This window comes from Microcebus murinus, chromosome 6 (genome assembly GCF_040939455.1).
Source record: "Microcebus murinus isolate Inina chromosome 6, M.murinus_Inina_mat1.0, whole genome shotgun sequence".
In the NCBI taxonomy this organism is placed as follows: domain Eukaryota; kingdom Metazoa; phylum Chordata; class Mammalia; order Primates; family Cheirogaleidae; genus Microcebus; species Microcebus murinus.
Window position 1 is genome coordinate 46,159,058 of NC_134109.1, and position 14,139 is coordinate 46,173,196.

The window sequence follows — 14,139 nt, forward strand, 5'->3', positions numbered from 1 at the left end:
TTTTTTCTTATACTATTAATGAGGAAAGAAGAAGGGAAAAGGAATTAAGATATAATTGAGTAATGTCCACCAATAGGTGAGCAAACAAACATATTGCGGTATACCAATACAATACTACTTCACAACAAAAAGAACTAACAGTTGACAGATGCAACATAGATGTATCTCAGTGTAATTATGCTGGGATGGGGATGAAGGGATGGGGATGAAAGGAAAGATTACCATGGGGCATGAGGAAACATCTGGATGGATATGTTCATTATATTGATTGTGGAGATGGTTTCATAGTATATTCAGTCAAAATTCATCAAATCATACACTTTAAATTTGTGTCATTTATTGTAACAAATAATGTTTTTAAAAGTGACTACATCCAAACTCATCAAATCACATACAATAAATGTGTGCAGTTTTTTGTGTGTCAATCATACTTCAATATAGCTGTTTTTAAAAAGTGTATATATCCTAAAAAAAAGTATTTGCATGACTACTGTTTGGAAAACACTGCCTTCGTTTTGCATATATGGTTTCAATTAATTTTATAGCAAGTCAAATCATTATCATTTTATACATGAGAAAACTTGAGGTTGAAAAAGTTCAGTAATATGCCAAGGTGGTTACAGTCAGTATTATGCTGAGGTCTCTCAGTCTTAACCCCAAAGCCCATGCTTTTTTCTCTATACCACGCTGCCTCTCACTGTTCCTGTACAGACCCAACCCTTCCCAGCATTTGCCAAGTCAGGGAATTTTCTTGTCCACAGGAGAGACTTACAATTTAGGGGGGGCATTCCACATTTATTTTCTTTTGCTTATCATTTTGTGCTTCCATAAATTACTTCTCCAATTATGGGGATTTGTCTGATTCAGTTGATATATTCATTTTCTGTGGATCTGAGTGGTTGATCTAAATTAGATCAAGGCAAGTAATCCTGGTTCCTAGTCAAAGGAGTGAAAATAATTCATCTGATATTAAAAGCAAGCTGGACAAAACCAAAAGCTGTCCATTCAACCCACTAGCCAGGCATTGCACTTCTTTGGGATAACAGTCACTCTTTGATCATGGGAGGCCCAAGAATGTGAGCTATCTAAAGTTGCTGTGTCCAGCTACTCTTTGCAGCAAACTTGAACTCCAAGTCAAGGTTGCCATCTCATCTCCAAAAAGGGCAAGGATGAGGATGGGTTCCTCCCTCTATGGACCTCCTCCAGATCATCTTTCACAATATAAACAACTAAACTCTGTCCAGATGTTACCATTGTATTTGAGTCCATTTGAATGTGGGCTATGACCTTGACTAAGTAAAATTAATGAAAATGTGAAAGTTGGCTAAACAATTTTTTGTAAGATAGCTATATTTTGGAGGGTGGGGGAAATGCTGCATTTCTTTCATGTAAGACTTTCATAATGAAGGTTAACAGTGCTGGATATCTCCCATTTCCCCCTCCAAATCCTTTCTCCATCCTGTTCTACCTGGTTCTATGCCCCAAGAAATTAAACTACATGGACTCAGTAGCAGGCTTCCTGGCTGTTTGCCTTCCAGTTGGGTTTGACCAACAAGGAACATAAGCAAGAAATTATAGGGAGAGGGAGATCCACTCAGGGTATTTGTTTCCTGGGCTGTCTATCTACAGGGCTGTCATAATCTGACTATAACCTTTCCTGGGGGCCACAGCTCCACTCAGGAGGTCCTCTCCTCACTGTCCTCATCCCTCAGGCCCAAGGATGGTAAACGGTAGCCCTGGAGAACTGCACTCTCTTTGGCAGTTTCCCTATACTCTGTCCATATCCATGGAAGCATTCTTTCTATTATGCTCTCCTGAAATTAACCAGTTTGAGGATGCCAATTGTTTCCAATACAGCTGACATTTTCTGAGGACTAAGAGTATACCTTAATCAGAATACGAACTTATTCCACATCCTCATTTATATGAAACACTGACATTCATGGAGTTGACGCCAAGCCCAGGCAAAGATAAACAATGGCTAGGAGAGGTGTTGGGGGAACTGGTCAAACAGTACGATTCAACCTCACACCGATATGCACTACCAATTGTGTAAGGAGAAGGCATATTCACACACACTCATGAGAACACTGAAGGTGATAGATACATTTCACAGACTTTAAAATGTGAGAAATGCAAATCATTTCCAGGTTGATACATCATGCTTCTTCATGCTTATAAGTCATATTTCCATGGTGTGTTCAACCATTTTGCATATCGTATTCTACCTAGATTGAAGCTTTAAGCCACTTTTGGGGTTTCTAATTATCAAATATAAAGAAAGATGTTTGCTACAATAAAAACTGCATAAATGGCAAATCAAAGATTTCAGAGAGATACCATCTGTTTTCCCTCATTGAGAGGTATTATCATATACAGTGAAAAATGCTATGAAAGTAATGCTTCTTATGTCATGAATAAATTATAATCTCAAGTAGATTTTGATTACTTAGAGCTAATATCAAGGATATTAAGTCCATTAAGAAAAAGATGGATTTTGATCCTACCTAAGCCCCAAACAACTAACCTCCTACCCCTAGAATAAGCTCAACTGTATCATTCCCAAATGAAGTATAAGTAGAACAGCTACTTTAAGGTTCATTTCCTTCAGTGATTTTTCTTTGATGAAGCCAAAATATTATTTAGCATGAACCTGTAAAGCTCTTTTAAGTGAAAACGCTAAAATGTTAATATGATGCTTAATTTTTTTTGTTTGGTTTGTGTTATTATAGGTGCATATATTTGCTATAGAATAGGGCAGAATTTAGAAAAGAGAAATCTATTGAATTATCCTGAGCTATTGATAGCAAGGTAAGAGCTATCCTTGTATTCATCATGGGTATCTATCAAAACTTTAGAGTTATTTGAAAGGAGATCTCAAAAGGAAATCTGGGGAACTCTGGCAGCTTTCATTTAATTCTGCCTAACATCAGATGGCTCTTAGCTCTCACTTCTTATTTTCCAGATGAGTGGTAATTTCATTCTTTCAACTTTTTCTAACTCAATGTGACATATGAATAATACCATCTTCCATTTGTGCCATATTTTATAATTTATAATACAAAGTGCTTTCCTATTCATTATCTCAACTGATGCTTACAGTAGTTCAGATATAGTCAAGGCAAATATTATACCCTATTTTACAGATGTGAAAACTAAGGCCTGGAGTATCAGTCAAGACTCTTTTATTTTTTTATTTTTTTATTTTTTTTTGAGACAGAGTCTCGCTTTGTTGTCCAGGCTAGAGTGAGTGCCGTGGCGTCAGCCTGGCTCACAGCAACCTCAAACTCCTGGGCTCCAGCGATCCTTCTGCCTCAGCCTCCCAAGTAACTGGGACTACAGGCATGCGCCACCATGCCCGGCTAATTTTTTTATATATATATCAGTTGGCCAATTAATTTCTTTCTATTTATAGTAGAGACGGGGTCTCGCTCTTGCTCAGGCTGGTTTTGAACTCCTGACCTTGAGCAATCCGCCCGCCTCGGCCTCCCAGAGAGCTAGGATTACAGGCGTGAGCCACCGCGCCCGGCAAGACTCTTTTATTAATAGTAGCAGTTTGATAGCAGCTTAGACAAAAAATGGAAATGTATTGGTTGATATTTGCTGGATTTGTGGACTCCAACTGTTACTAGGCGCTCTCCTCCTTTCTCTCCCTCTCCCTCCCTCCCTCTCTCTCTCCCACCCTTTCTCTTTCTCTTTCTCTTCTGTCCATTGGACTGCATTCTCTCAGCAGACTGAAACATGGCCCCACATGATTCTTGCTACCTTGAAACCAGAAAGGAATGGGAACTCTCCTTCCTCAACTAGAGTTGGAAAATTCCAGAGGAAGAACTACTGGCTCCTGCTGGGTGCATGCCCACCCTCTGAACCAGCCCCTGTGGTCTGGGGATGAAATACTATGGCTTCCTCCACTTGGGTCAAGTCCCCAGCCCTGCGGCCAAGATGAACCAACAAGCAAACAAAATGGGACTAGAATAGCCACCGAGGAAACTGTGAGGAGTGTGAACGTACAGCCTTCAATAACTTGCCCACAGGGCACAATCAGAATAGCTACAGCATCTGCCCACTACACCCATCCCCGTCACTTCACAGCCATTCACTGCAGGAGCCACAGAGGGTCCCTGTGCATGTCCCTTCTTCAGTTATCGATGTGGTCTGGCTAAAGACTAAAACTCGGAAAAGACTAGATTTTAGTTGTGATCCCGCCACTGGTCAGCTGTACGACCGTGGGCAAGTTCCTTAACCTCTGGGAGCCACAACTTCCTCCTCTGTAAACAAATCCTGCGTCACAGGGTCATCAGAAGGATAAAAGGAGATAACGTACTCCAGATGACTTTGAAAACCATCACAGAACTGCATTAAGGTTTATTACTCAAGTTCCCTATATAAATGTTACGAGGCTAAAATTACACATTAACATTCTTCAGTTGTAGTTCTGGCTACCACCAGCCCTCTCTATTAGCATCACTTTGGTTCTGACATTTTCCACTCTTTCAGTTTTAAAAGGCACATTTCAAAAAGAAGCATCAAATAGTGTCTCAAAATTCAAAACTTAGCTCACAAGAGACACTTATGACAGATGGTTCAATGGCACTTACCACACTCACCTTTCAATACAGATTAACTGGGAGATGGAAAATTTCTGGAAGATACACAAGGAACTATCAACAGTGGTTACCTCCAGAGAGTGAAGCTAGAATTTGGTGGGAAAGAAACTTTTATTTTTTATTTAAGCCTGTCTCTACTACTTGAATTTTAAGTCTTTCACATATATTCCTTTCATAATAAAAAAAAAACTGGTTTAAAAAATTACAAGTGTGTTTATCATGGAATATAGCATATACCTCGTATAGTATCTGGTACATAAAAAGCTTTCAATAAATTCTTGTTTGTTGATCAAACTAGATATTTCCAGTTACCACCTAATCAGCAAAATAAAATCAACTTCACTGATATAGAACCTAATTTTGATCTCTGTGCAACTACCACCTCTATCTGGTTCCAAGACATTTCTATCACCCCAAATGTACATATTCCATGAATTGCATTACAAGGAATGTGCATTACCACCTGCTGAGGGTATGGTTTTTTTTTTTTTTTTTTTTTTTTTTTTTTTTTTTTTTTTGAGACAGAGTCTCGCTTGTTGCCCAGGCTAGGGTGAGTGCCGTGGCGTCAGCCTAGCTCACAGCAACCTCAAACTCCTGGGCTCAAGCAATCCTCCTGCCTCAGCCTCCCGAGTAGCTGGGACTACAGGCATGCGCCACCATGCCCGGCTAATTTTATATATATATTAGTTGGCCAATTAATTTCTTTCTATTTATAGTAGAGACGGGGTCTCGCTCTTGCTCAGGCTGGTTTCGAACTCCTGACCTCGAGCAATCCGCCCGCCTCAGCCTCCCAGAGTGCTAGGATTACAGGCGTGAGCCACCGCGCCCGGCTAGAGGGTATGGTTTTAAACTCTTACAAATTCACACTCCAAAAATGAAACCTACCTTCTTAATTCCCAATTATAAAACACAGTGCAGGTGGCTACCTCTCAACACTATTACTGTTCTTGTAAGCATACTTCCTTATTAAAATAAGAGGATGCTGGGCTTCTAGGAACCATACCATTTTACAGCTAAGGATTTGCATGATATTTTCTAAGAAATTAAAGGTTACATGGCAGCATATGCCAAAGCTAAAAGAGAGATTTAAATAGTATTTTTTAAAAATGATGCAATAGCTATGAAGTTTGGATGCTATGCACTGGTTAAGTGCTATACTGGTTGCCTAGTTACATCTCTGTAGAAAGGTTAAAATGGTTGTCTCTAAATCTAGAAGAAATGTAAAGCCCCAAGTTTCATAATTAAACAAAGGATTGTTTGTGAACCCCCACACGGTCATCCCTTGAAACAAATCCCTATCAGGTAATGGCCTTTGGGGATGTCTTAGGGAGATATTTTAATAATAACATTTCTATATATGACATGTGTTACCTTGCTCACATTTCCTTAAAGTTATCACATCTGGACTCATTACCAATTGCAGTCTGTTACTATAGTCTATGAAAAAAATCTAGCTGATGCAACTTCTATCCGCTTATAGGTGGAAGAAAGGCCAGTGTTTTAAATTTTTTAACTTAAAAAACAAATTTTGATTGTGATCAACTTTGTAAAGTATAGGCCAGTCTATAATCTAGTAACAGAAGCTATACATCAAGAATGAACAACTAATGTCTTAACTCTCGGAGATGTTCCTCTTTCACCCTTTTGAGATTTCCCTCATTAGTTCTGCCTTGCAGACACTTTTAATCCAAATATCTTCTCCCAGTAATGGAACAGAATAGAATAACAATTTGGTCTAGAAATTTAACACGAATGTATTAAAAGGGCTGTAGACTTGTTCCTGAAACTGAAGGTAGGGAGAAGCAGTCTTTTTTCTTTTCCTCTTGAAGTTCAATCATCATGTTGTCTTTTAATTGAGGTAAAATTCACATATAAAATTAAGCATTAACCATTTTAAAGTGTACAATGCAGTGGCATTTAGTACATTCACAATGTCATGCAACTATCACCTCTATCTGGTTCCAAGACATTTCTATCACCCCAAAAGGAAAACTTAGAAAAGTAGTCATTTTGATCTCTTATTTACATTTATTCTCTAATTTCTTTTTGGAAAAGAATAAAAGATCTGAGTTTAAATTATAGCATAAGGATTTGATCTGTTTTCATTTCTTCTGGAACTTGTTGATTCACAAAAACCAGTAGAGGTTTGAAGCTGAAATCAAGTTAGTCTTAGCAAAATGCAACCAGGATCAAAAGTCTTAGAAGGAAGGAACCCAAAAAAGAGATTGAGGAGAAAATCAAAATAATCCATAATTCTGTCTGGGACCTATCCTCGTCAGAAAGCTAGATCCTACCTCAATGACTGATAGTGCTAAATCTTTTGTTGGGGGCGGGGGTGGGGGATGGGAAATAGACTTGAAAGAAAATTCTTTAAATTTACCAACTAGGAAAGTTTGGAAGATAGGAAATGATTAAATATATTAAAAAGAAGAAGAAGTCTGCCAGCTCCTTAAAGTCAAATGCTTATTCTGGAAAAGTTAATTTATTGCTCTTTCAAGTACAATTATAGCTCCCTTTGCTTAGTCCCAACAATTTAGAGAATAAAAATCTCAAAAAAAAAAAAAAAAAAGCCACAGAAATATAAGGGATGAGGCCCTAGGACCTTCAGTGTTTCTAATTCCTGAGTCTGGCTTTGCTGTGGATGACAAGGGGCAGGGTACTATGGTAGCAGGAAGGAAAGGGTGAACAAGACTCTTCACTCAGATGAAGCAACTTGACATCAGGAGAAGTAGCCATGCTCTACCGCTGAGAGGTTAGGAAGCACCACGTTCTTAGAGCCGAATCAGTCTCCAAGACACTGTGCACTCGAGTCCCCTCCCCTTGGCCATTCAAGATAGTCTTTCTAATACTTATCTCTTCCTGAACAGTCTATGCTATCTCTTGAAAAGTTTAATTTTGTTATACAAAAGGCAAGATTCGAGCCAAGAGAGCTCTGTGCTGCATTGGCAAACTTGGGTTTTATAACTTCCATGCATGCTGGCAGGCTGAAAAGGATTCAGCCAGGTCCTGTGGTCATCTCAGTAACAGAGTTATTAAAGCTTCCATCATCAAAGGCAACAATGGAGAACAGAAAGGGCAGGCTGTATTCTTGAGATTTTGTAAATATAGCTGGTTCTTCTCAGTTCTGAATCTTAGGGTTTTTGTTGTTGTTGTTTTGGGGTTTTGTTTTTGTTTTTTGGCTTTTTAAAACTGATTTGGACAAACATGTATATATGGATGCAGATGGATTTACCACCATTTCCAACACAAACCTCAGGGGTTATCTGTATTATTTAGTTCTAATGATCAAAATTTATATTTTAATGATTTATCAGCATGATAGCTGCTTTCCACTGGAGCCATTCTGTTAGACATCTGGGGTGATCAACTATCCTGCTCTGTCGGGGAGTCTCCCAGTTTTAGTACTGGAAGTCCTGTGTCCCAGGAAAATCCTCAACCTTGGGCAAATCAGGGTAGTTTGTTGCCCCACTGCTAGCCACAGGTTTCGACTGCAGATCTGCAATGCTGTAGTGTCTAGAAGTGGATTGAAATAGGACTTGTAACAAAAATAACTGATAAATTTAAAATCTCCACCAAAAATTTCCAGCCACATTCCACTCCAAAGAAGGTTTTCAAAGTGGTTTCTTACTTTGTGCAGATGATCTACCTGATGTATGGAGGAAATTAAACCATATCTGGAAATTGGCTATAATAAATATCACTACAGTGAAGTTCTGAAATATTATGTTATTTTTTCCTCCAATTTCCACATTTTAAAGCCTAACAAATAACACATAACATGACAGGCAGACATAAACAGCATAAAATAAGAACTCACATTTCTTTGGTCCTATTCAAAGACCTTGGAACCTGTGAACTGTGAGCAAACACTCCGCAGTTGGAAAAATGCCAAAAGTAGCACACCTACAGTCCCAGAAAGTCTGGCCAAAATGGGGCCATTGGACTTCAACCTGTCCACTTGATCCAATGCCAAGTACTCCAAGAAAACCAAAAGCCTTCGGTACCTGGACCTACAAAATGAGAACTGCAGAGTCAAGACAAAAATTAGCTTCATCCTCTTCAGAATCCTAAACCTTCTTAATCTGATATATTGTTAGCTAGCCATATCTCTGCCACCCGAAGCATTTCCATCTTTCTGAAGAATTAATCTCTTTTACTTTATATTAGGCAAAATAACAGCCTTCAGACATATCTATGTCCTAATCCTTGGACCCTATAAATATTAATATATAACTTTACCTGAATAAAGGGACTTGGAAGAGGCTTAAATTAAGGACCTTGTGATGGGGAGATTAGCCCGGTTTATCCAGGTGTGCCCAGTCTTATCTCATGGGTCCTTAAAAATCAGAGAACCTTTCCTGGCTGAGTTCAGAGTTAGAAGGAGAAGTATCTGTGGTAGAAAGACACACAGAAATGCAATGTTGCTGGCTTTGAAGATGGAGGAGGGGGCCTCTAGAAGCTGTAAAAGGCAAGGAAATGAATCCCCACTAGAGCCTCCAGAAAAGAAAGCACCCTATTGATACTTTGCTTTTAGCCCAGTGAGATCTCTACAGAACTATAATAAATTTGTGTTGTTTTAAGCTACTAAGTTTGTAATAATTTGTTACAGCAGCAATAAAAAACTAATACATCTTTCACTGCTGCTGTTTTTAATTTGCATGATGCCTTAGTAGTATTTTGCTTTAAACCTCAATATTTGACCATTACCTAATTTGCTTCTCTGTGTAGACCTACAAAAAATAAATTTAGTACTAGACCAAATATATTCAAAATCTCTCTGACAGTACAAACAATACCTCCTTTTACTTTTCTACTTTGTTTAGTTTCTTGCTTTAGTTTGTCATTATACAGACAAATTACATAAGGAGCCAGCAAGCATAACCAAAACCCATAGTTTTGTATGAAGGAAAAATGCTTTTAGGTGAGAGTAGAAAATGCCAAATAACCTCTTTAAGGTTGTGTGCTAAGACACAGTGGTTCTCAATGTCTCCCTAGGGCGTCTGAATGTCATAGCAACTGGGAGATGCCACAAGCCTTTTGTGAGCCAAGAACGGGGATACCAAAGAGCACAATGAAGAACTGTCCCAGCAACCCCCATTGAGAAACTCAGCTTGGACTGACTTGAAAACCTGCAGTACATTTACGAGCATGAAAGAAATCAACACAAACATTAGACAAAGAACATCAGATACCTGTAAAACAGTTTTCATTATTAGTAATATTTGGTAGAATGGAGGGATGCCTTTCCCTACTTCTCTGACTCATGGATGGTGCCTCATGTCACAGCTCAAATGCCCCTTGGCCCATCAAGCTGCTCGCCAAACTCTCCAAGCTAGTCCTCTCCCCTCCAGCACCCACAATGCCCTGCCCCACGCCTCACCAACACCAACCATGGTACCTCTTTCTTTATAAGGTTTTCTCCTCGTGAGACTGAGCCACTCTAGGGCAAGGCCTGTGTGTTTTCATCTTCATATTCCCAGCATCTGGCATTCATTCTTCTGTTTTATTGATTCAACAGTTTTACTAATATATAACAAGTGCCAGACACCTTGCCAGATGCCGCAAATGGTTAGTAAGTCAGGCACTATTCCTGCTCTCACAGAGCTTACGTTCTCAAAAGGGAGGCAGACCACTGGATAAGAATTTATGATGAAGACAGGAAGGTACGTCAGAGGGTTGGTTGCTTTGTTTTATTCTGTGTTTCTTTATTCCCAGTGGATTAAAAAAAAAGTGAAGAAATGTCAAAAACGGGTTTCAAAAATTGTGGCAGATTCTAAATGTTCACATTTAACAATTAAACTTGGATGATAAGGGTCATTTTTTCATTCTTTCGGAGTATTTCTGACAGATCACCCCATTTGGAGATATCAAAAGTTCAAATTTGAAGCCCTCATACATGTGAGGTGAGGAAAATTGAAACTCTTACCCTGAGGAAGGTTTGATACCTAGTAAAAGCTAAACAAATACCTGCTAAACAAATAAATGGATGAATGACCAGCCTCAGTAAACTAAGTCAGGTTGTGAGTAGGTTTTTTAATTAACATTTTGCTGTAGCCACTAACCAGTTGTATGAATAATTAAAAACTCAACAATCGAATCCAACAAGCTGCCATATAATCCAATGGGGAAAGAGACATGGGTGAGGGTTTAAATGAAACTGGCCATCAGCTGATAACTGTTGAAATTGGGTGATGAGGACGTGAGAGTTCATTATATTATTCTCTCTACTTTGGTATATGCTTAAAGTTTTTTATAATGAGGTTAAATTTTAAAATGGGTGCAGGGAATCAAGTCATTGACTAAAAGAAACTTGTATATCTTGGTTGGGATGGGCAAACACATTATCACCTATCTCAGAATTATGGTGACCTTTCAACTCTATAACAAGATTCAAATGGCTTTAGCTAGTTCCAAAAGCTAAGTAAACTTCTTCAAGAAGAAATCTGAACAGCAGTAAATTGACCTTTTGTTGTTGTTGTTGCTGCTGAAAAAGTCCACAGAATGTTTACAACCAATCTGTTAAGAACAGGGTTTACCCTTCTCTGATCTAATCTGCTCCAAGGTTTTGTCTGCACAGGGTATACCCTCAATGCCTGCAACCCCCTAACCATGTTTGGTGTCATAGGGATACATTTTGTTAAGGCAGCAACCTCAAAGGCTCTCTAACTCAGATTTTTAGAAGAAAAATGGAAAAATTTGGGGTGAAAAGTTGATCTTAAACTATCATTAAACTATTTTTTTTTTCTTTAAATCCTGAGGTCATGTCAATATTGGTAAAGACGCAATGACTGTTTCTTTCCAGTAAAACATCACGTGTTTAACTGCTTTCAGCTATAGGACCACATAACATTTTTTCCCCCCTTGAAGTTCTGGTTAGAGTCAATGGGATTCCAGAAGAAAATATTTCAGAAGTCTTACCTCTTTAGTTCCCAAAGCCTGAGGCTCACTGGCAGATCTGGCTGTTGAGAAAGCAGAGAGGAAAATGAATTTCTTAAAAGGAGATATAACGTGATACATAAGAGCTGGGTGAGTAGAATGAATGTTTCTGAAACTACAGTTAGTGTTGTAAAGGCAGAGTAGTTATAAGGTCAGGAGGTCTCACAGGTTTACATTTTGGAGCCTGGAAACATTTTGTTAACAAAATTAAGAAATGTTAAGAAATGGATTTGTGAGATAGGAGTCCCTTTCTTTGTGAAATTCCTTACCTTGCAATAAAACATGAAGACACAAAGCCCACTTAGGAACAGAGGGAAAGAGTTTTTGGTGGCAGAGGCTGTGTACCAGTGGGATGATAAGAACAAGCGTTCCTCCTGATCTAACCTGTTTTGCTCCTGGCAGGACCCAAGTGGCAGAGCCAATACTCTTGCTCCAAGTGTTAGGGACAGAGTTGGAGTACATATAGTTTGTATATATCTGGCCCTTGAAGCGTATGGAAAGGGCAAGATAGTGGTTATAACAGTTATCTTTAGCATCCAAAGCTTCTACAGGCTGTTTAGAAGTAGAAAGGCAGCCGGGCGAGGAGGCTCACACCTGTAATCCCAGCATTTTGGGAGGCTGAGGTGGGAGGATCGCTTGAGGCCAGGAGTTCAAGACCAGCTTCAGCAATATAGTAAGACCCTGTTTCTACAGAAAAATTTTAAAAATTAGCCAGGCATGCTGGCACACGCCTATAATCCCAGCTACTGGGGAGGATCGCTTAAGCCCAGGAATGGTAACTGCAGTTTGCAATTGCCCTCACCCAGATTGCAGTGAATTGTGATCATGCCACTGCACTCCAATCTAGGTGACAGAGTGAGACCCTGTCTCTAAAACAAAATAAATAAAAATAAAAAAATTAAAAAGAAGTAGGAAGACACCAATACCCTGAGCCACTAATGCCCTTTGTGGGTGTTGAACAGAGTTGGCCTGATTTTGTTTCATGCCTAGTGTGGTTCATATCTAAGAAAGTTCTTATGTAGAGGAAGGAGCTTCTTTATTCCTGAAAAGCTACAGCGCACCCAGCTCAAAGGGAATTGCCAAAGCCTCAAGAAACACTTCACCATTCCTATTTTGTTGTGTTTCAAAACAAAGAGATATTTCACATCTAGAGTATTATGATTAAGGATGGCACTCAAATTCACATTGGGGCCTAGGACCAAGTGAACACAGTACCTCTGGCAATCTTGAATTGCTGGAGACTGGCATGTGTGCTATGACCTCAACCCAACCAATTATGTTCCCAGATGACTGTTAGTGGTAATATGTTTTTAAATGGGCTAAAGTTATTAGAAAACCATTATCTCATGATTAATGACAGCAAAAGGAAAAAAAAGCCAAGGGCAAAAAAACAACTTATTTTTAGAGAATGAACAATGAACCCTAGGGATAACAATGACTAGATGGGACTTGCAAAATAAGCCTGTGCAAGGGTGCTCTGAGTCTAGCAATCTTATACACGATTGGTGCTAGCGCATGTAAATCAGTACAATCTCTCTAGAAAGTAGTTCGGTACTATTTATCAAGAGAGGCAAATATGTTCTCATTGTTTTAATGATGCCACACTTTGACTTTAACCATGAAAAATCCAAAATGTAGACAAAGAATGATAATCAAGGTGTTAGAAATAGTGTAAATACCAATAATACAACCTATTAAGTAAAACAGAAACTCTACCTGATAGAACTTTAAAACAATGAATACAAAAGATTTAACAGATTAGAAAAATGCACATGATATAACATGAAAAGAGAAGAGAAAATGTTATATAGTGTGACTTCGACTAATTTTCTAATATATATTTACATATACACATTTTTCTAATGTGTGTATTTTATTTCTAATTTTATCTTCTAATGTGTGTATTTTCAATATTTGAATATATATTTTTCTAAAGTATCATGCATATGTGTTAACTTATGACATATATTATGTATCCACAATATTTTCTAGTATACCTCATTCATAATATCTTTTTAGTATATATTTTTCCAGAAAAAGACTGAAAGAAAATACATCAAATAGTATATTACCTCCGTTTTATAAGATAATGGAAGAAATAGGAAATAGGATAGTGGCAGAAATTGCTAGATATGCCCCAAATATGTTCTCCTTATCTTTCATGCTTTTAGTAGCATGCTAAGCTAAGCACATACACGTCAAGAACAGCTACCTTTCCCAGCCTCCTTTGCTGCTAGGTGTGTGGCTATGTGACAAACTCCAATGGGAAGACATCAAAAGTGATTTGTGTAATTTTTAGGTCATGCCCTCCCCTTCCAACTTCCTTCTTTCCTGCTGGTTATAGTGGGGCCCTTATGGCAAGCCACCTCAGACAGTGAAAGCAAGAGACACAAGATAGAAATGATGGAACGACATGAGAGAAGGAGCCTGGGTCCCTGCGTGATCTTGTGGGGCAGGGCTACCTTACCAGTCTCGGGCCACCCTCTGAATTGTTATGTTGAAGAAAAGTAACTTCTACCTTCCGTCAGCCGCTATGAAATCAGGTCTCTGTTACATGCAGTTTAACCAACGACTTAATTAATGGACAGGGCTATTC

General features: G+C 38.7%; 1 protein-coding gene across 3 annotated transcripts in view; it reads right to left on the reverse strand.

Annotated features, from left to right (window-relative positions):
- The window catches only part of GNG2 (G protein subunit gamma 2), a 105,896-nt gene that overhangs the window by 74,585 nt on the left and 17,172 nt on the right, over positions 1–14,139 (reverse strand). For 2 of the 3 annotated variants that reach the window (XM_076004028.1, XM_020285825.2), the window contains exon 2: positions 11,526–11,566. The exons of the other annotated variant lie outside the window; for it this stretch is intronic. The gene's annotated coding sequence lies outside the window, so the exon portion shown is untranslated. The remainder of the gene's footprint in view (positions 1–11,525; positions 11,567–14,139) is intronic. 3 annotated transcript variants of the gene reach the window in all.